Source organism: Portunus trituberculatus, chromosome 48 (genome assembly GCF_017591435.1).
Source record: "Portunus trituberculatus isolate SZX2019 chromosome 48, ASM1759143v1, whole genome shotgun sequence".
Lineage (NCBI taxonomy): Eukaryota > Metazoa > Arthropoda > Malacostraca > Decapoda > Portunidae > Portunus > Portunus trituberculatus.
In genome coordinates this window covers 14,180,167-14,202,666 of record NC_059302.1, presented here as the reverse complement: position 1 = coordinate 14,202,666, position 22,500 = coordinate 14,180,167, and the positions used below count along the sequence as shown (strand labels likewise).

The 22,500-nt window shown below is 42.8% G+C and overlaps 1 protein-coding gene across 12 annotated transcripts in view; it reads left to right on the top strand.

Annotated features, from left to right (window-relative positions):
* The window catches only part of LOC123498625 (protein FAM13C-like), a 246,482-nt gene that overhangs the window by 13,929 nt on the left and 210,053 nt on the right, over positions 1-22,500 (top strand). For all 12 annotated transcript variants that reach the window (XM_045245915.1, XM_045245919.1, XM_045245916.1 and 9 more), the window contains exon 2: positions 13,933-15,366. The gene's annotated coding sequence lies outside the window, so the exon portion shown is untranslated. The remainder of the gene's footprint in view (positions 1-13,932; positions 15,367-22,500) is intronic.

The window sequence follows — 22,500 nt, the reverse complement described above, 5'->3', positions numbered from 1 at the left end:
TAAAAACCCCTCTATTTTTACATGTAAGTGAAGATGCAAAGTTTTTCTAGAATTGAGAATGTTACTGTAGGGTGATCATAGGAGTAAAAAGGCTAATGGTAGTTCCCACAAGCTTATTTCTACGTCTTCTTTATGGTGGGCCTTGCTTTGCCTCAGCTGTTTGGTGGTGGTGGTGGTGGTGGTCTTAAGGGATGGAAGAAGTTGGAGTCCTGAGTCATGTTAATGAGGTGAGCCTGGAGGTTTTTTTTTATTGTTTACTTGTTTTGCTTCGTTTTTTTTTTTTCTCAGTCGCCACTGTTTAGGTTGCATAATTAAATGCGGTAAGATGCTCCGGTTTAATTATTTTTCTCGTATATTTTTGGTACGTAGTTATTATTTTTTGTTGTCGGGGGAAGGGAGGGTAAGACGCGTACGTTCAAACCACGCGTACGTTCGTGGCTTGAGAGAGAGAGAGAGAGAGAGAGGGGGGGGCATTTTTCTTGATTTTCGTACTAAAAACAGGAAAAGTCAAGGCCAGTTCTAAGCCACTTACTCTGAGTCTGTACAAGCGACGAGACAGACATACAGCAGCGCGAAGTTATGAAAAAAAGTGATCTAAGCAAAACTTGAAAAATAATGCCCCTTTCCCCCCTAAAAAAAAAAAAAGGAAATAAAGCCAAACAAAACATGACAAATTACAGAAAGATAAAAAAGGTTGTCATAGCAGAAATCTAAAGAAAGAAAAAGACATCAGCAGTTTGTTTAAACCTGACGATACTGTAATTCATCATAAAGGAGACATTATTTTTTTGAGGAAATTAGAAAAAATCAAACCACTTCTGAAATATAAATGAAAAAAAGTTATGTAAGAAAACCAGTAATCTTGCTTAAAAAAAGTCAGGCAGTTCGTTTGAGAATGACTATATTGTATTTTAACATGAAAAAAAATATATATATATATATATATATATATATATATATATATATATATATATATATATATATATATATATATATATATATATATATATATATATATATATATATATATATATATATATATATATATATATATATATATATATATATATACACACACACACACACACACACACACACACACACACACACACACACACACACACACATATATATATATATATATATATATATATATATATATATATATATATATATATTTATTTATTTATTTATTTATTTATTTTTATTTTATTTTTTTCAAGAATCTTAACCTATCTTACTTGAGACCTTGCGGTATAAACCTGTGCGAAGGGGAGCATTAGGAAATCCCAGGAAATTCGCTCTAGTGGTTAGCGTTGTGTGGGGAAAGCTGCCCGTAGTGCTATGCTTAATATCCAACCTGACCAGAGAGAAAACAGAGGATAGAGGAGGGAGCGAGCGAGCGCGAGACTGAGGACCATATTCTGAAACATCTCTGTGCCGTACCTCCACTCTATTCAAAAGGTTCTAGGTAAATTTTGTTATGGTTCTAATGACAGATTAAGCAATATTTCCACGTTATTAATGAATGAACACGTATGGAAACTTAGCTAATCATCTTGGTGGCCTTGGATAGTAGTTGTGGTAAGAGCAAAACGTTTCTGAATACGTGCCTTAATGGGGCGCAGGTGACGGGTGCACAGTACAGAGCGAAAATGGGATGTGGTTGAATGTTGACTCCGCTGAACCACACTACACTGTTGTCTGCTGCGGGAAGAGGGTCACAGAAGCGGCGGGAGGGAGGGAGGGAGGCGGGGCGGGGGAGCACGAGAAAGGTGGTGAGATGCGACCAGGGTGGCAGTGGTGGTGGTGGTAGTAGTGGTGTCGCCGTCGTTTTCTCCGGTGTCAGGTATCGCGTGGCGGCGGCAGCACCTTACCACCTCGGGACTTGTTGGTAATGTGACTCACCTCCCGACACGGAGCAGGCGGAAACTAACAACAGAGTCTAGTTAAGGGCGCGGAAAATGAAGTGAAGTTACCTGCCTGTCTGTTGCATTGAGGTGTTGACTAGGGAGAGTCTCATTATTGTTATTATTATTATTATTATTATTATTATTATTATTATTATTATTATTATTATTATTATTATTATTTTCTTGAAGTTAAAATTTGACTTTCATGGTATTAAGGAAGGTGGGATGGATCGGGAAGAAACACGAGAGAGAGAGAGAGAGAGAGAGAGAGAGAGAGAGAGAGAGAGAGAGAGAGAGAGCGAGCGAGCGCGCGCATCATGAACACGAATACATTAGACCTTGAACCTGCAAAGCTCCCCTGCCTGGCTTGCCTCGGACCATGCTAGTGCTGGTCCACACTCACTGGAAGGGCCTTCACGCGGCCGCCACCCAGGGGAAAGTGACTCTTGCGGTAGGCGTGTCCTCTGCCCCTCTCACCCTCACCAGTTTGCCAGTATATTCAGTGCAGCAGCAGCAGGAGTGAGGAGTGGGACTAGGAGGAGAATAGGTGCATTGTGGGAAGGCGAGAGCTGCTGCCACCACTTGCTGAAAAAAACCAGCACCTTCTCCTAATAGGTACATGCAGTGTGGTTTAAAGAGCCGATGCATCACCTTTTGTGGCATCCTCGCGCCTCAGGGTCGTGGGATAGGCGGAGGACATGATACGCGCTGTGTTTTGTCTTGCACTGGATTGCGTCTGTCTGCTCCTCGCCTCCTGCTCTGCGTCAGGCTAGGGTTGGTGGTGGGACAGGTTGCTCATCTTAACGTTGGCATTTGTAGCAGGTGTGGGTGTTTGAACTTGATTCGAGAGAGAGAGAGAGAGAGAGAGAGAGAGAGAGCGAAGAGGGATTAGGTGTGGTAGTGACTTGGATTTGGCATGTTTCCCAGCCCCCTTCTTACACCTGAACCCCCTCCCACCCCCTTCTCTCTCTCTCTCTCTCTCTCTCTCTCTCTCTCTCTCTCTCTCTCTCTCTCTCTCTCTCTCTCTCTCTCACTCACTCACTCACTCACTCACTCACTCACTCACTCACTCACTCACTCACTCACTCACTCACTCACTCACTCACTCACTCACGCACGCACGCACGCACACACACACAAAAAAAAAAAAAAGACAGGCGGGCAGACCGATAGTTAGTACGCTGGCAAGCAGAGAGGCAGACAGAGAGACATTCAAACACGACTAACAGACAGGCAAGCAGACAGGCTGGCAAGTGTCCACCACGTACCTGTCGTAATAGAATCCTGACAGGCAGACTCACTCACCCAGCCAGTTTCAGGGTTTATCAACTCCCGTGTCTGGCGGTGTTCCCCTCAAGGTGACTCCCGCATCCCCGTTTACCGCTGGGAGCCCGAGGGGAATTGAGGTCGAGATGATGGGAACGAGCCTCTTACCGATTGGTTTGTGAGTGTGTGTGTGGGAGGGGGTGACAGATTTGCCGCGTTCCAGACTTGTTTGTGTGTGTGTGTGTGTGTGTGTGTGTGTGTGTGTGTGTGTGTGTGTGTGTGTGTGTTTAGGGTGATTGCCAACATGGTCAAGGAAAGCTTGTAACGGTTACCCGGGACAATCGATGAATAGGTTTGTGGGGTTTTCGAGTGTGTCTTCATGGACTTTTGGTAATTTAGTAAGGGTTTTTTCTACTGCACCTTGAATAGAAAAAAAAAAACTTCACCCTTAAGAATCTGACTAATTATTATGTATACACACCTCACTCGTCGTCTTGTTAAGGAAGGACATGAGATTTGTTTTTATTTATTTATTCTTTTACACATAAAGGAGGCTGACCAAGAGCACACAAAAAAAAGGAGAGGAAAAACTGCTCGCTCATCAGGAAAAACCTCTAGCGTCATGTGTAATTCACCACGGTCGTCTGCTGGTTACCCAGCCAGTCTTCCCCATTACGGAGCGATCTCAGAGCTCATAGACCGATCTTCGGTGTGTTTGTAATTCACTGTTTGATCTGCTGCAGTCTCTGACGAGACAGCCAGACGTTACCCTACGGAACGAGCTCAGAGCTCATTATTTCCGATCTTCGGATAGGCCTGAGACCAGGCACACATCACACACCGGGACAACAAGGTCACAACTCCTCGATTTACATCCCGTACCTACTCACTGCTAGGTAAACAGGGGCTACACGTGAAAGGAGACACACCCAAATATCTCCACCCGGCCGGGGAATCGAACCCCGGTCCTCTGGCTTGTGAAGCCAGCGCTCTAACCACTGAGCTACCGGGCCGTGTGTGTGTGTGTGTGTGTGTGTGTGTGTGTTGTGGTTTATCTCGTAACAGCTTTGCATCGGAGGAAATTGCTTGTGTTTGCCAGTGTGTTGCAGTGCTTGGTGTTAATGAGGAAAGGACTGGACGCTCTCGTTACCATTGTTAGCAATAGTTTAGGGAATGACTGGGGAACAGACTGGTGCACATCTTAGTCTGGCTCCTCCTAACACACCCAGACCCTCCAGACGCAACATTCCCCTGTCATCTTATATCACTAAGGAAAGTTACATAAGCACATCAGTTACCCTTGGAAGGCTGTGTTTGATAAGCTGTACTCTCAGTAAATGGTGTAGGACGGTAAAAGTGAAGGTTTCTGTCTCTCGGATCTTTTGTTTCACACTCCTATTTGTCTCTCTCTTAACCTTGCGTCGATAACAATAGAATAACACGAAAATTTTCTTCCAATTAAGGGATAGATTCAATTAGGTTAGGTTAGATTATATAAGGTTTAGATAAATTCAGTTCATTAACCTCACTGCAGAGAGAGAGAGAGAGAGAGAGAGAGAGAGAGAGAGAGAGAGAGACCAAAAATAATAAATGAGTAAGCCAGGTTTTAATAATATTACATAAGAAAGAGAGAAAGATGATCCTATACCTTTAGTCGGACTTATATTCAGCACCTCAGCACTTTATTGTCTCAGGTGTCCGTTCAGGCTTATCATTTCGGCCACGCCTCTTCACACCCCGACCCTCTCAGCCAGGATAGCGCACATGTGACCGACGATCTTCCTATTAGAATATTCACTTGGCTTATCCACTTATCTGATAGCCGTACGAGTGTTATTCTTGAGTCTCTGCTGTTTGTGTTCTGGTCTATCAAATAAGTCTTAATCTCGGTAAGGGATGCACTGGCTACTTATCATGAAGGGAGATTGACTGTCGGGAGTATGGCTTCGCTGTGATATAACGAATTCGCGCGCGCGCACACACACACACACACACACACACACACACACACACACACACACACACACACACACACACATTACATCTCCCCAGCGCGAGTACACAACTAAAGGTTGTAAGATGCATAAGTCCATCTGAAAACCGTCGGATTCACACTCGCTTAGATATTGTTGAGTAAGACTCGATGTTGTATGACTCATCCTGCTGAACAAGGAAAGAAAATGTGTGTGTGTGTGTGTGTGTGTGTGTGTGTGTGTGTGTGTGTGTGTGTGTGTGTGGGGAGGTGAGGAGAGGATCATGTAAGCCTGTATTCAGAAACTTTTTGCACTCTCATCATGACCATTACCAAATCTCGAAGACCACAGAAGCGATTAGCCGGATCCTCCAGAGTGTTTCTACACTTGATAACATAAAAATATTGTTTATCTACCACCAAAAAAAAAGGAAAAACACCACACGCACACATACTGTATACACCATTAGGAAACAGTATAATTTTAAGCAGCATTTTACAAGCAGTGATGGTGCAGCGTGTAATTGTTTCAAAATATGGGATGTAACATGCACAAAATCATGTATAATCAGTGATGTTGTATGGCAGGAATAAGTCTAACCTACAACCTGTTTCGTGTGTCGTGTGTGAGCGTGTGTGTAGGAATGTTAAGGAGCAGCACACTCGTCCCTGCTGCACTATAGGTTACGTGACTGTGGGACATGGAGTGAGGAGCAGCGGTAGGATTAGCGAGTGACTGTGGCTGGGAGAGAGAAGGTATTGGAACGCTACACCGTCTTATTCTTGCCTGATGGACGGTAATTAAACTGCAATCGTCGGGTTATTTATGATATTTGGCCGTTTTATTGTTCGTATTCTATTCAAACATTTCATTGCATTATCTGAAATATATTTAGTAAGCTGCTGTGGAAGTTACAGCGGTTTTTAAAGGTGTCTCATGCGTCTAGTGATATTTCAATAAAAAAAATCTACATCGTTAATGGTTAGAAAAAAAATATATACGGTGTAAGTAAAAAAGAAAAAGCCATGACAAATTATCCATGACAATCTGTATAACTCTATGGCCTTTATAAACTACCCCATTGAAACATGAAAGCATTTGATAACTCGGATTTATGTTTGTAGAAGCGAGTGATGCGAAAGGATAGCGATAGGTGGGAGTACTAGATAGTGTATTTCTAGGTAGGGACAACCAGTTTGCCTTGCTTTGTTGTGCTTAAACGGAAATCCACTGATGGCGGGCGGAGATGGTGATGGTGGTGGAGTACAGTCTGTGGTGGATGCGAAGGTGCGATGATGCAGCTGTGTGTGTGTGTGTGTGTGTGTGTGTGTGAGGACCACAGTGGGAATCCCGTTGTAGTGGCGGGAGTGCGGCTGGTGGAGGTGAAATGGACTTACAGGTGTACTGAGGTGGCGGTGGGAGGTGCGGTAAAATTACTATACTACATGAGAGAGAGAGAGAGAGAGAGAGAGAGAGAGAGAGAGAGAGAGGGCGGGGAGGGAGATCGTATGTAGTGGTGAGGTGCCTGGGTGGGGGCACCACCCGAGCACCATCGTCACACTGTCAACAGGGACGGCACCAAGGTCGGCATCGTGTCGTTCCTCATCCTTGCCTCACCATCGCCGCCGCCAAGAAATACCTACCACTGCATCTCGAATGTGTGTGTGTGTGTGTGTGTGTGTAGAAGTCATCGTTATGCCTGATATTCGCCGCTTTGTTAGTGAATACAGTGTTTCAGAACTCATAACAACAAAGCCTGGTATTGCTGAAACTTAAAATGTCTCACTGAAAACTTGCACACTCTTCCTTGACCCTTACTTGTAGTGGTGGTGAGTTACTATGTTTATTATTAATTCCCAGCTATGTTATTTTGTAAGGTTGTTTAAACAATCCGTAAAGAAACCACAAGGAGATTGTTAATGATGCCAATAGAAAGAGCAGTCTGGCCAGGTGTTTCAGAGTAGTGGCGTGCTATTATCAAGTTCGATGTAATGGTAGTGTGTGGTGCGGTGCTTCAAGACCTCCACACGAGACTCGACTCCCGTGTGCGTGATTTCGTCGAGCAGATGTTCTCGCTTACCAACCCTCCTCTACTCCTTGGTATTTATCAGAGTTGGCTTGCCAGGCGCACGACGGCCACCACGGAGTGTCCGGTGTCCGTGCGTGTATACGTTCCTTTCCTTGAGTCACTCGGCTCCTCCCGGCGGCCGGTCGATAGAGCAAGCAGCGCCTGTAATCATCGACTGCTGTATTAGACATTCTTGTGATGATGGTGATGGTGAGGATGGTCTTCCAAACGTGAACCTGTCATGTGTTTGTGCCCTTTTTTTTTTTCAGTTGAAAGAAGAGGGCTGCTACACACACACACACACACACACACACACACACACACACACACACACACACACACACACATAAGATGGGGCACATACACTGGTCTCAGACCTATCCGAAGATCGGAAATAATGAGCTCTGAGCTCGTTCCGTAGGGTAACGTAGGCTGTCTCGTCAGAGACTGCAGCAGATCATACAGTGAAACACACACACACACACACACACACACACACACACACACACACACACACACACACACACACAAGATGGGGTGGGTTGAGCTTGCCGAGTGTAAACAAAGCGTGTTTGGCTTGGTGGTGGTGGTGATGGTGTGGGGGGTCAGTCGCATTCCGCAGCACAGCCCACCTTTGGTTGTTGTGGTGGTGGTGGTGCTTTGCGCGTGCGTGAACACACACACACACACACACACACACACACACACACACACACACACACACACAACGTATCAAATGAGAGGGAGGCAACCGAACTACCAATTGATGAAGACTAACAAATATAGACCGGAGTAAAGACAGTCATGTGTTCGAGACTCATAAGACTATAAAGAAAGGTGAATGCTAAGGTGGATTGAGTTAAAACTGAACAAAAACAGGTAACGGAGCTCCCGACAACATAAAGCCAGGACCTGCCTCACACCAGACGCTCTGCAGGGACGTGACGAACACACACACACACACACACACACACACACACACACACACACACACACACACACACACACACACACACTCAGCAAAATAACTTCGCGCCAATAGCTATTCATGTCTTCATCATTATTGTGTTTACCAAGACGCGTATGCCTTGTTAAGCCCTTGTCACTCAACATAGTCTTTTAAAACCCTTTCCTAGTCTTACCTCTTACTTTTAACAGACTGTACTTAAAGTTGTTGGAATTATTATGGATTTTTTTTCGTTTGTGGTTAGTTTAACAAAGAATCTGGATCATTAATTTTAAAAAGAAAAGAAACGAGAATTATTTTAATACATTTTCGTGTAGCCTTTTAGCCTTTAAAAATTCTACTTGACAGAACAAAGCTTTTAACTCCTTCTGTATTGGGACACATTTTTACATTGAGATTTACGTATGATAAGACCATTTTATTTGCATCGGGAAGGGTCTATGGATGTTAGAAGATTAATGGCCACAGTCTTCACTATTTTAATCCCTCATATGTGTTTCTGAAGCTGTATAAAGTCACCAAATAGTAAACAGAATGAAAATGGAAACTCAAGGGCTTAAGAACACGTGTACTGGAACCATCTCAAGAACGAATCAAACGCTACTCGCGGACACCATCTACACATGCATCACCTAAGAACCGTCCACCTCAATCTCCATGGACACAGCGAACCATTTACCATAGTGTGAGAAATATTGCATCACTTTGGCTGCCCTCTCCTTTGCAAACGTTTAACCCATTCATTTGCACGGGAGTCAAATTCATGATATTTTACACGTCAGAGAATTTTTGGAGTATAAATGATAATTTTCTTAACCAATGTGGGATATATTTATTCATCTTGCATAGTGTGTCTCATTATTAACTAACAGGCCATTTGATGAAGTCTGATAGTGAATTGGTTAAGATTGGAAGTGGTGTCCTTTGAATATTTGTACGTAGAGTGGGCACGGTATTGTTGTTACATCTTTATTTTTGTGTGTTCCTTGAAAGTGTTTAAAGACTGAACGTAGTTATGTTGGATATATATACTTTCTGTCCGATTTACATATAACGAAATGACTTTTCATTCCTTTATATATCATGTCCAAGAAACTTTAGGAAATAAATGAATGAATAAATAAAGTAAAACGTGTTCTTTTAAGAAGATAAATTCACGTGCTTAGACATATTTGCGATTTTTTTTTTTTTTTTCATGCAGGTTTGGTTTCATGTAAGTATCTTAACGTAAAAAGTGTCCATTTGGTGCCTTGTTCGTTATTTGTAGTTAAGTCCTTGCCCTTGCATGAAAAAAAAAGGGATAATAGCGTTTACGTTTTTGTCTTATCGCTGGGTGAGATTTGTATTTGTATTTGCAGTGTGATGTTTCTTTTTGTTCGTGCGTGGTTTTCAGTTCATGCAAGTGTCCTGGAACAAAAGTAGCGTCTCTTTAGATATTTATGTTTGCTCTGCAATTCGTTTTTATCTAGCGTGACCTCAGGTTTCTGTGGAGCGTCCTGGGAACACCGTGGCAGGAAGACGGAGGAGGTGAGGGGCCGGGAGGAGACGGGAAAGGGGGACCTGAAGATGAAAGGAGAGGATACGAGGAACCGTCACGCTGGGACACGAATGAGATGAGGGGAAAGAATTGAAGCAAGATATTGGCTGCCTTTGGAAATTACGAGGAAAGGTTCAGTGGCAGATTTTTGACAGCCAAAGTTTTATTGCTTCAGAATTCATATGAAAAACAGTGTATTTTTTATTCCTTTAGCATAACATTTATAACAACATTATCTGATTTTGGAAGTTTAGAGAAATGTCTGACGCTAATTTTTCAACTAGCAGAATTTTATTGGCTCAACATTTTTAGAAAAAAAAGAAAAAGAAAATGTTTCTTGTATTTCTCAAACACAGGATTGATAAAAACAACATTGACTGCTGGTGAAAACTGTAAGGAAAATCTGGTTGTTAATTTTCAACAGCTGGTTTTATTGGCTTGAAATTTATTTTAAGAAAAAAAAAGGTCCTTTGTTTTTCTCAATCAGGGAATTGATACAACAACACTGACTGCTTGTGAGAATGATGATGAAAGTCAGATTCTTATATTTCCAGCAGCTAAAGTTTCACTGCTTCAGGTACGATGATAAACGTATTCTATTTTGAATCTCCAAAACACATGATGAGTAAAGCATTAGGGGTGATACGGGATGCCTTACAGAGGAGACGGGCGTGTCTTGTATCATGTCCCAAGTTACGGAGGGAAAAGTGTCTTAGTAAGGTCATTATGATGCCGCGGAACGCGTCACATTGCCTGGGATGATTACTGAAACTCCGATGTGTATGGCTGAGAATGTTGATATTTCAGACCTTCTCTTCGCATTGTTTATCCTATTCATTTGGCTAACTCTCTTGACTCTTCGGGGATTGGCATTTCAGTGGGCCTTTTCGTTTGATCGTTTTTGTTGCCCTTGGCCGGTTTTCCCCTTCTTGCATTATAAGTGTGTGAAGAATTAAGATTGAGGCTAAATGTATGCGGTACGTGACCTGACTGTTGGCTGTCATCGTACAAAATGAGACTGACTTAAATGGAGAGTGAGTCGGAATGCTTATGTACAAACTATGGTAGAATGGGAATATTATTATGGTTTAACCAGGCAAGTATGGCTAATAACCGTTTAGTAAGAATGACTGGAAGGGGGTGTGGGCAACATATCATAACTAAACACGAGAGGGAAAAAAAAAGGACAAGATAAACACACTATTACAAAAATTTGTTGACACCCATATCGCTCAGAGAGAGAGAGAGAGAGAGAGAGAGAGAGAGAGAGAGAGAGAGAGAGAGAGGAAAATACAGTCTTATAGATTATAATGTTGGTTTATAGTCTATTCTTAGCCTGTATGAAGTTAGTCGACCATGGAAGTGATTTTTTTCCATTTCAAGCGTGGTGTGAAGTATGCAGCTGTGGTGAGGAGGGAGGCTCAGGACAAGGTCTTGAGTTAACAGGTCGTGTTGCCGTAATGTAATGCATAGCCGTCAGAGAGAGAGAGAGAGAAATTTTGCATTTGAGTGAATGTGTTAACTTGCATAGGGTTCTGGCATGAAAACAAGCGAGCATGGAATGTGAAGCACACACACACACACACACACACACACACACACACACACACACACACACACACACACACACACACACACACACACACACACACACACACACACTAATTTCTTAAAGGCTTAAATGCATGAATGTTAAGGCTTTGCTGATTCGCCCCTGAGATTCCCTGTAATATGACCGCCACACTTAATGGCTGCGTATCCTCTATGTTTCCTTACTTAATGATAGTGATGAGGATGATAACGATAATAACAACAGTAGTATAGTAGTAGTAGTAGTAGTAAGGAATTTTGAATGTGAAGTACATCTGCCTTGGCAATAAATTGATATCAGATGTTTTATTGTCACACTCAAGGCTCGTTTCGTTATAGTCAAGGGCCACGTGTATCTTTGTGTTGGTTATGAAGCAAAGTTTTGTGCTTGGGCTCAGACTCTGATGGTGGTGTTCAGTTCACATTTCATCTTGTCACGTGATACCGCATGACGTCTCCCGGTGTTGCATTTGGTAGGAGTAGCGTGGCTGGGTGTTCGGGCGATATGAGGGTGATTGCTTCACTCCCACGTTTGAAAAATCAGTGCCACTTGAACGCGTCACCCTCGTCCACCTCTGCCCGCTGACCTCTCGCATTCGCTTCTCTCCCTGTTGCACTCTGATCTCCCCAAGCTTGAGCCCCCAACCTTGGTGAGGTTTGCAGCGAGGTGGATGATAAATTCATGATAGGAAGCGTGGTCGAGTGACAGGAAGCCCTCATTATTATTTTTTCCTACCTTAGTGTATATATGAAAGTGAAGTATAATGAAATATTTACGTGCGGTGACGTCCTGTATTAATAGGGGTTATCTACACATAGCACAGTAAGCAGAGGCAAATTTTGCCATCACTCCAGGAAGGCATTGCACAGGACACACGTGCAGTGACGTCATATAATTGGGGCTCCGCCAGTAGCATGCGGGGTGTGTAGCGAGCGCTGTTTTCCGTTATTACATGATGCTACATGTCTCTCAATAATTGGTTTTCTCATTACCAAGTACGATATGGCAGCGCATCATTGCTCTCCAGTAATTCAACTATAGTATTATTACTGCTACCGAATACCAAGGTAAAGTAAGAAATGAAAGCAGGTTCTCCTGTCATTCGAGCGGTCTTCTTATCAGCAACCAATCACCCTCTTCGCTGTACACTTGGTCAAGGCTGTAGGTGCGACTATCGAGTGGATATAGCTGTTGGTAGTGTAGGCTTGCACCAGACTTGCCGCGGACGCTACATGGCGTGGTGCTGCTCGCTTGTCCTGCTCTCCCGGCTGACGACCACGACGAGACTTAGTTTCTCTGACCTGTGTGTGTGTGTGTGTGTGTGTGTGTGTGTGTGTGTGTGTGTGTGTGTGTGTTGATGGTTTTCATGGTATGGTGCAAACTGTAGAGCAAGGAAGGCGTGTATTTAGAGTTTGGTCTCGGCGAGAACAGTGACATGCTTATCACAGGAAACGTTTCAGCAGCGCCTCAAGCGGCCCCCAATGTCACTGTGGTAGTTGATAGTGAGTTCCGTTTTGTGCCTCCAGTGATTGCTGACGCCGGCACCAACTTTACTTAGGCGAAGCAGTGGTGTGTGTGTGTGTGTGAAATAGAAAGGCAAACATATATATTAGTAGGTGGACGGATAGAGGGATAGACAAGGGAATATGAGTTTAATATGTATTGTCTATATAGTGCTGCCAAGCCTTGCCTCAACGCCGTGAAAACTCGCACGTCGTTGTCAAGGAGATAGATTTTCATATGTATCATAAAATTGGATGGACTTGCTTGATTAAATGCTACAGGTGACAATGTTTAGTGACGTGACAACTTGTACCATAACACTCGAGACATTGCAAAAGAAACATTTTTCTATCCATAAAGGATAGAAAAATGTTTCTTTTGCAATGTCTCGAGTGTTACGGTACAAGTTGTCGGATAGAAAAAATGTTTCTTTTGCAATGTCTCGAGTGTTACGGTACAAGTTGTCACGTAGACAGTATCATAGTAGATAATTATTGTTTTCAGTAGAAACAGCAACTCGACTATTTTGAATGACTTCTTCAGATTCATTCCTTCGAGTGTATTCAGAAACTCACGCAGTATAGCGGTCAACGCTGAGTGAGCGTCACTCGTCCATCGGGGAAATATTGGGCATATCAATTACATTGCTGAACTGAAAACTGTTGTTCTCACCACTGAGATTTTTATTAATTGCGTTTAATAATAAAGGTAAAGGAATTTAGACAGATCATCGTGAACAATATTTCTTCCATTAGAATCTCGTATGGAGAGGGAGGCAAGGCTTGTGTTGGAGTCTTGTTTTCCTCTGGTGTGTGTGTGTCATGTGCTATTGTTGGTGGTGAATTGTGCCTGGCAACTGAGCTCACCTTTCCGTGTACTCCAGCCTTTCTTGGTGGTAGCAAAAAAAAAAAAAAAAAAAAAAAAAAAAATCTGAGGCAGAGATTAATGTTTCGTTATGATGAATGTGGGTATTCATATGCTGCGTGTCCTCTCGTGTGTGTGTGTGTGTGTGAGAGAGAGAGAGAGAGAGAGAGAGAGAGAGAGAGAGAGAGAGAAACATACTGCATCGTCTTTTCGTCATGTGAAGTAATGCCAGTGTTTGTTTATTTCCTAGGTGTGGCATCCGTCAGGAGGGCAGCAGCAGCAGCAGCAGGTGGATCTGAAGCAGGTGTCGGGTTAGCGCTGGAGACCTAATGGTCCGCCAGCGTACCCTATGTTGAGCCTGCGCCTCGTGTCCACTAGGTCACTGAAACAACCTTAGGCAGGACCATCATGTGCCGTGACAGAGATATGAACCCTTGACCTTCTTTTCTACCTGCCCGCTGCCCAGTTACCATCACCACCGTCGCTGTCGCCATTACAATCGTAGACGACACCGTCACTACCTACTGTCGCCGCTGCCGCCGCCACGACCACTGATTCAATCCAGGCACTGAAACCGCCGTCTTATCCCCGACCACCATCACGGACGCTATCGCCGCCATCACGTGGTTGCCTCTGCCTGCACTGTCTGCTCGCCATCACCCGTGGCCGTCACCATCACAGCCAGCAACAACAGCTTATATCAGGCTGAGCCAGCTGTTTCTCAGTGTAACTCAGCTTGAATAAGTAGTCTCTGTCAGCCCACCCCAGCAGGGCTCGGAGATCTCAGAGCCTCAGGGCAGTGGCACGGCCCTTCCCTTCCCTCACCTCACCACTTCCTCCGTCACCACCACCACTACCACCACCCTTCTTCCTCAGCTACCCTTTACACATACCCTTCCTAAAGGCCGGGCTACCCGTAGCCTTCCTCCGAGCGAACACCCTTCCCCTCACGACAGAAGACAATCTGTCGGCTCCCATTCCCCGTCCCTGGACCACCCTTCCCTCAACCTTCCCCGCCCTGGCCTCCACCGCCTTACCTCCGCACTACAGTGAAACACAACCGCCACATCTCATTTTCTGTCTTTCCATGGTTGCGGGCAAGATCTTTGTATAAAAATGTATATATGTATTATATGAACAAATGCAGGTGAAGTGCATGTGATATGATATGAAGAATATATTTAACAGATAGACTCTATTAGATAAACTACAGAGAAGAGGCTTATATAATTTTTCGCGGAAGAAGTAAACAAATTATTTGCTGGGAAAGATAACTTGGGATAAAATACATACAGCAAGAAAAGACGTATATAAGAAATAAGATCCTTCTGCTGCTACGAGGTGAGCCATCGAGACACCCGCCTGAGCAAGAGTGGCGCTAACAGCAAGCTAAGAAAGAAAGAGAAAAAAAAAAAAAAAAAAAAAAAGACAAGGACACGGCTGATCCATAACCGAGAGCTCTGAGTACTAACAAACAACACCACCACCACGACGGAACCGCTTCAGGTGACACTTGGAAGAACAGCAGCAGCAGCAACTCAACAAGAAGCAAAACAAGAAAGGAAAAGTTAGGAGGGAGCGAGATCAACACCCACGTGACAGCCGCCCACCCCCACCACCACCACGAAGCATCCACACCACACCACCACCACCACCGCCGCCGCCACCTCTGCTCCTCTCTCAGGTAAGGGATCACATGGAATGTACTTAGTTATGTATGTATCACTACATCTCTCTCTCTCTCTCTCTCTCTCTCTCTCTCTCTCTCTCTCTCTCTCTCTCTCTCTCTCTCTCTCTCTCTCTCTCTCTCTCTCTCTCTCTTTCCATTTTATCTTAAGTTTAAATATAATTGATCACTAACAGCATCGAAATCGTTAGTGGGTTTGTTGTGGTTTGCCCTTTCTTTGTGTTCCCTTGCGTTCCTTCCTTCTCCGACTCGTAAACAAAGTGCTGCATCAGATTAATGCATTGGTTAATCGCGCGATGTGTAGATAATGCAGCAGCAGCAGCAGCAGCAGCAGCAGCAGCAGCAGCAGCAGCAGCAGCAGCGCACTGAAAACATTAGTCATCTTTCTCTTAAACTCATCACCGGTACAGGCAACAGGTTTAATCTATTAGTAGTAAATTAAGAAACGTTAATAGTATAGGTAAAAAGCGGTACCAACAGTGTCTTAATGGTAGATAAACAGCGGTACCAACAGTGTCTTAATGGTAGATAAACAGCGGTACCAACAGTGTCTTAATGATAGATAAACAGCGGTACCAACAGTGTCTTAATGGTAGATAAACAGCGGTACCAACAGTCTTAATGGTAGATAAACAGCGGTACCAACAGTGTCTTAATGGTAAATAAACAGCGGTACCAACATTATCTTAATAGTAGATAAACAGCGGTACCAGTAGTCTTAAGCAGGAGGTATACAGAATTATCAACAGTATCTTAAGTAGTATGTAAGCAGGGCTACCAACCGTTTGTACTTGTTTTGTCACTAAAATATGACAGAATTGACCTTTTTTCTGGTTTCCAAGCATTTTGTGTTGGGAAGTTGATATATTTTGACCATAGCAGTGAAGGGTTTAAATATTCATGTAAGCTGGATAAAACTCTCTCTCTCTCTCTCTCTCTCTCTCTCTCTCTCTCTCTCTCTCTCTCTCTCTCTCTCTCTCTCTCTCTCTCTCTCTCTCTCTCTCTCTCTCTCTCTCTCTCTCTCTCTCTCTCTCTCTCTCTCTCAGGTTGTTTATAAATATGAACAAAGGACAGCCTAAGGAATAAGAAAAATACGAATAATATCAATGATGGTGAAGGTTTATCTCGTATCTCATTAATTTATCAGGCCTTCTTTGTTAGGTAATATATCCTCCGCGCCTCTGTTAGGTAATGAAATCGTAACATGCCTCGTCCTAACTGGCTTGCCCCGATGATGTGTGGAGCTGTTGACACTGTGTTGAGCATTTGGATGGTAGGACAGGAAGTAACGGGGGAAAAAAAAGTAACGACAAAAAGTTAAAAGAAACGAGTAACATCAAAAGAAGTAACAAGAAGGAAAATAACAAGAAAAGAGTAACAAAAAGTCTTGAATGCTTTTGTTTCTATTTAAAACCTAACTTAACCTGATCTGATCTAACCTGACCAGACTTGTTTAAACCTAGCCTAACCTAACCTCACCTGACCTTAGCTTACCATATCTTACCTTACCTTACCTTACCTTACCTTACCTTACCTTACCTTACCTTACCTTACCTTACCTTACCCTACCCTACCTAACATAACCTGACCTGACCTGACCTGACTTGATCTGACCGAACCAAACAAAATCAAAGCAAACAAAATATAACAAACTAAATCAAAACAAACCAAGCCAAGCCAAGCCAAGCCAAGCCAAACTAAACTACCTATATAAAACTAAATGAAATTAAACTACTACTCTTACATCTTTTTTTCATGATACTTTTTTCCATCAATATTTTTTTTTCCTATATTCACTTCTTTTTTTTTTTTTTTTTCCTCTTAGCAGTATTTTTTTCCGTTACTTCTTTCCCTGATACTTTTATTCTGAGCACCGAGTGTTTGTGTGGTGATGGGTGGGGGGGGAGCCAGAATCAGTGTCATGTCAGCTGCCCAGTTCAGTTCAACACGTGCAGTACAGTAGTAGATTATGTAAGCTGGTGGAGTACTTAATTGGTTGTGTAAGAGAAATGGGGAGGTATGCTGGACTGAGTTGTGTCTATGGTTGTTGTTGTTGTTGTTGTTGTTGTTGTTGTTGTTGTTGTTGTTGTTGTTGTTGTTGGTGGTGGTGGTGGTGGTGGTACACTACTGCTGCTGCTGCTGGTATTAGTAGTTATCCTCGTTTTCTGCCTCTATCACCGTCAAGACCAACACCACCACGTAAACAACAACACCAACAACAACTAAGGGAACGGACTACAGAAGTTCCTGTTATTCTTATTTTTCTTTCCTTTCCCTTCTCTCTCTCTCTCTCTCTCTCTCTCTCTCTCTCTCTCTCTCTCTCTCTCTCTCTCTCTCTCTCTCTCTCTCTCTCTCTCTCTCTCTCTCTCTCTCTCTCTCTCTCTCTCTCTCTCTCTCTCTCTCTCTCTCTCTCTCTCTCTCTCTGTGTGTGTGTGTGTTTGTATGAGATCATCATCCATTAATTAAGAACTAAAATCCCATATATCAGTCGGCTGTATGGGTGAGGCTAATATTTCGCACGCCACACACCCCATCCAGAGATTACAGTTACAGCTTATTTAGTGAACACCTTTTCAACACGAGGGGCGTGATCCTCAGCCAGGTAAGTGCGCAGACAGGGACACCTGCACCGGTCCAAGAGTCTTTGTTATTCACCACGACGGTTGAGGATCACGTGGTGGACTTGTGATCGCCAGCTTTGCCTTCCCGAGAAACCCTACACCTCCCATAGGCTCGTGTTCTGAAACCCTTTGCTCTCTCACCACAGCTGTTTTCAAAGGTCGAAGGGATGATTATCTTGGTCCTCACTTGTGTTTCTCTTATTAATGTAGAAACCTTCCCTTTTCTCTCTCATCCAACTATAGGGATGATTAGCTTGGTTCTCAGTTGTGTTGCTCCTGTTAATGTATTGGAAACTTGTTACCGTTAGTCATCATTAGAAGCGCATGTTACTTCAACCAGAGAGCCTTTTGCTTATGTAAGAGGGGAAATCTGGCCAAGGGCAACAAAAACGATTTAACAAAGAGGCGCATTTAGATGGCAGTTCCCGAGCAGATCCAAGAGAGTTAGCTGAGGTGTTAGACGAATACTTAGAACTCGTGTGGGTGAGGCGGAGTAACCATCTTCGTAGCTTCGCTCCTTTATATAACAAGTACAGTGATGAAACCCTTCCTAGATCTGGATGTAATGAATTATCTACAGAAAATATCGAGAGACGTGAAATCATGTACAACTGTGTGATATTTTAACGTCTTTGCAACCACTAAAACAGTTGGCCTGAAGGCGGGATTGAATGGCTATGAGGGGCTTTGTTATGGGGGCAATCAGGGAAATAAGAGCCCACCCCCTTACCGATCAGGCCTCGACGATCATCAAGGCCACTGCAGATTTTAGTGGGTCTTTACTGACATATTACGACGGTAGCACTACGTAGCACCACTATACATAAAAAAAAGAAAATTAATAAATTACTAAGTGAATGAATGAATAGAAATAGTAAAGGATAATGCAATACAGTAAATATGGAAATATAAATAAGTAAAAAAATGATAGAGTAAGTAATCATTTAGAAAAATCCTGTTATTACCTTTAATGTCTTAGAATACTTATATTATTATCATTATTCTGAAGTGACTACATGACTTTCACTTAGAATCCTCCTTGCTGCATCTCACCGCCACGCAGCGTTGCCTACAAACACCTATCTGCAAGGAATTGTACTAGAATATTGAAGCACTAGAAGCTCTGTAGTACCGTCATGCACAGTCACCCTTGCAGATATTCCTAAACCTCTATTGAAGTAAAATGTTTCAGAAAGCTAGAAACCTAAATATAAATAGTAACTTTTCCCAAACAAGCACGTATATAATTGTACCAAAATAAAAGAATTATACAAGAAAACGACCAAAAATAATAAATATCTAAATAAAATATTGTAAAAGATGAATGCAGACCGTCACTCCATTACGGCCACATCACTTTTCCCTATTCTTCCTGTTCTCGTCGCACTTCACCCGTGGCGTATTGGTAAGATTACTGTTATCATCAACGTGCTCACTGGTTTACTTGAAGATCAGCATATCAGTAGCACGTCGCGTCACGGAGCATTAAGCCACAGCTGTCCCATCCCCTCTCACCAGGTGAAATTTGTGTGGGTTCTAGCGCTGTTGTAACGTTATATATCTTATTATCTGTATCTCTTGTTATTCTCTTTGTCTTTGCATCTCAATCCTATCTTCCCACGGTGTTTTTCCATACGTTGATGCCTTCGCTCTCTCTCTCTCTCTCTCTCTCTCTCTCTCTCTCTCTCTCTCTCTCTCTCTCTCTCTCTCTCTCTCTCTCTCTCTCTCTCTCTCTCTCTCTCTCTCTCTCTCTCTCTCTCTCTCTCTCTCTCTCTCTCTCTCTCTCTCTCTCTCTCTCTCTCTCTCTCTCTCTCTCTCTCTCTCTCTCAGTAATACTTCCCAAACATTTCACCTTCCTTATATCTATTTTTTCTTTCTCCTATTCTTTGCAAATGTAAAAATAGGTTTCCTCTTTCCAACATATCACTTGGTCTGGTTTCTGTGTATGATACCGTGACTTTTCACTATCAGAAAGCCTCAGGACAGGTATTGTCAAGCGTCTCACTTCCCTTACATCGTCTTTCCCTCGTTCGTTCTTTGCAAATTTATTAACTGATCTTTTACAATGAGACACTACTTTCTATATTTAACTCATATTGTATTATTTTTCGATGTCAAACATCCTAAAGGCAGGTATTCTCTAGCATCTTACTTTTCTTCCGTTCTTTGTTAACATATACTGTAAACTACGGTGCATTTCCTAATGAGACACTTACTCTAGTCTTTATATCTATCTTCAGCTGTAATTTCTCATTGTCAAGCATCCATTATAGATATTCTCAAGCGTCTCACTTTTATAATGCCCTCCTCTTTCCACCGCACGTGTATTGTTCGCAGAATGTTCTCGCTAGGCAAGTATACAAGACAGACGGAGTGTACATTGCTCTCAAACAATCCGTTTTCGCACACACAGTCTTATCATGTTTAATCCTATTTTATAGTGTACTTCTTTACCGCTTCACTATTTGCCCCTTTGTCGTTGCTTTCTGTGGTTTCTGTGCCCAGTCCGAGGGACTGAATTGCAGCAGTCGTCGCCACTCACCTAGTGGTGCTCAATCAGTGGTTGCTAATGGCATAGTGACATGATGTTTTGTTCAGATTCGAAATAGATGTATTTTTCCAAGATTCAAGAACATTGATTTGATATCACCTACAACTGAACACTCAAGTTTAGTAAAGCCAAGTTTTTACTTCGTCAAGTGTGTGCAGTTGAGAGTTTTGGATGGGATGCCCTTGGCCATTCAGGGAAGCTATGATGGGACGGCAAAGTTGTGGTGCACTCGGTGACAGGCTCCAGCAGTAACAAGCGAGTGCTGAAGTTGTGAGCACTATCATTGCCGTGCAGTGGTGTGGCGAAGGGCCCTCACGTGGCTCCATTACAAAGTTTCTGTTGCTGTTACATTGACTTTCACTAATTGCACGTAGTCACTTGTTACAGTTACTTCCATCGGTCTATGTCTATGATAAAGCTCATATTCCCAAACCGAGAAGGATTATACCTGAAGGGCATGTCTTTGACTTCATTATAAAAGTTTAATTTTTAATACATTAATATCTTCCAGTTACCGTTAATATTAGTAACTTGTTAAAGTCATCTAAATCATACATTCATAATTTAGGAAAGATTATATTCTGAAGGTTTACATGGGAACTACTTTATAAAGTTTCTCTTGCTATTACGTCAACCTTCATGGTTTACTATTACCTGTCTTTTGTTTCTGTTTCCTTCCTGAGATAGCGCATATTCCTTATTTAAGAATGGTTAGGTGGAGAGGATTCACGAGCTGTCCATTGTAGTTTGTAGGAATACTACACAGAGTCACCGTGAAGGACATTTTGAGGACCTAGTGTGGGCTCCATTACAAGATTTCCACTAGCATTACACTGACTTCTGCGTTACATTTTCTTTTTTTTTTTTTTTTGTGTGTGTGTGATCAAACACGTACACCTGACTGAAGAAGCTTTTCTTACAAAGCCTCAGTCGTCTTTAGTATTACACGATCCTCTGCTATAATTACTAGTTTTTTTTCATTTTCATTGGTAAAAACACAGTATTAAATTAAGGAGGATATTTTTAGAACACTAGTAGTCTTAGTTTTTTTTCTCTTTTTTTCTTAACGTTGATTTCTATGTATCACTAATATTCCTTGCTAAAATTATTACCCTTTTGTTACATATTGAAAACACACACACACACACACACACACACACACACACACACACACACACACACACACACACACACACACACACACGGTAGCTCAATGGTTAGAGCGCCGGCTTCACAAGCCAGAGGACCGGGGTTCGATTCCCCAGCCGGGTGGAGATATTTGGGTGTGTCTCCTTTCACGTGTAGCCCCTGTTCACCTAGCAGTGAGTAGGTACGGGATGTAAATCGAGGAGTTGTGACCTTGTTGTCCCGGTGTGTGGTGTGTGCCTGGTCTCAGGCCTATCCGAAGATCGGAAATAATGAGCTCTGAGCTCGTTCCGTAGGGTAACGTCTGGCTGTCTCCTCAGAGACTGCAGCAGATCAAACAGTGAAACACACACACACGATGTTTTTGCTATTGTGTCAACCTTTACTTTTTTTTTCACGCTGGCATTACTTTGCCTGCAGACCTTTGCTGCAGTTACTACCGTCTTGTTGCTATCTAAGAGATAGAGAGTAACCGAAAGAAAAAATATTACATTATATATTTTGTCAGTCATAATATGTATACAAGTGCAGTATTTCATGTCCTTTATTAATTCTGTATATATAAGGAACCGGTATTGTTGTTGTTATTGTTGTGTTGCTGCTGCCGCAACTGCTACTATTACCACCACCACCACCACCATTACGTTACTACTACAACAAATTCTTATGTTTGCTAGACCATATCACGAGTCCGCTACGATCACACTTTCTACTCAGTCTGCATGAAGGGTTACGTCATCCCCATCGCACGCTGTTATTAACAGGCTTTCTGTAGTGCTGGTCTGGGTGCTGTGACCGTCTGAATACCTGGGT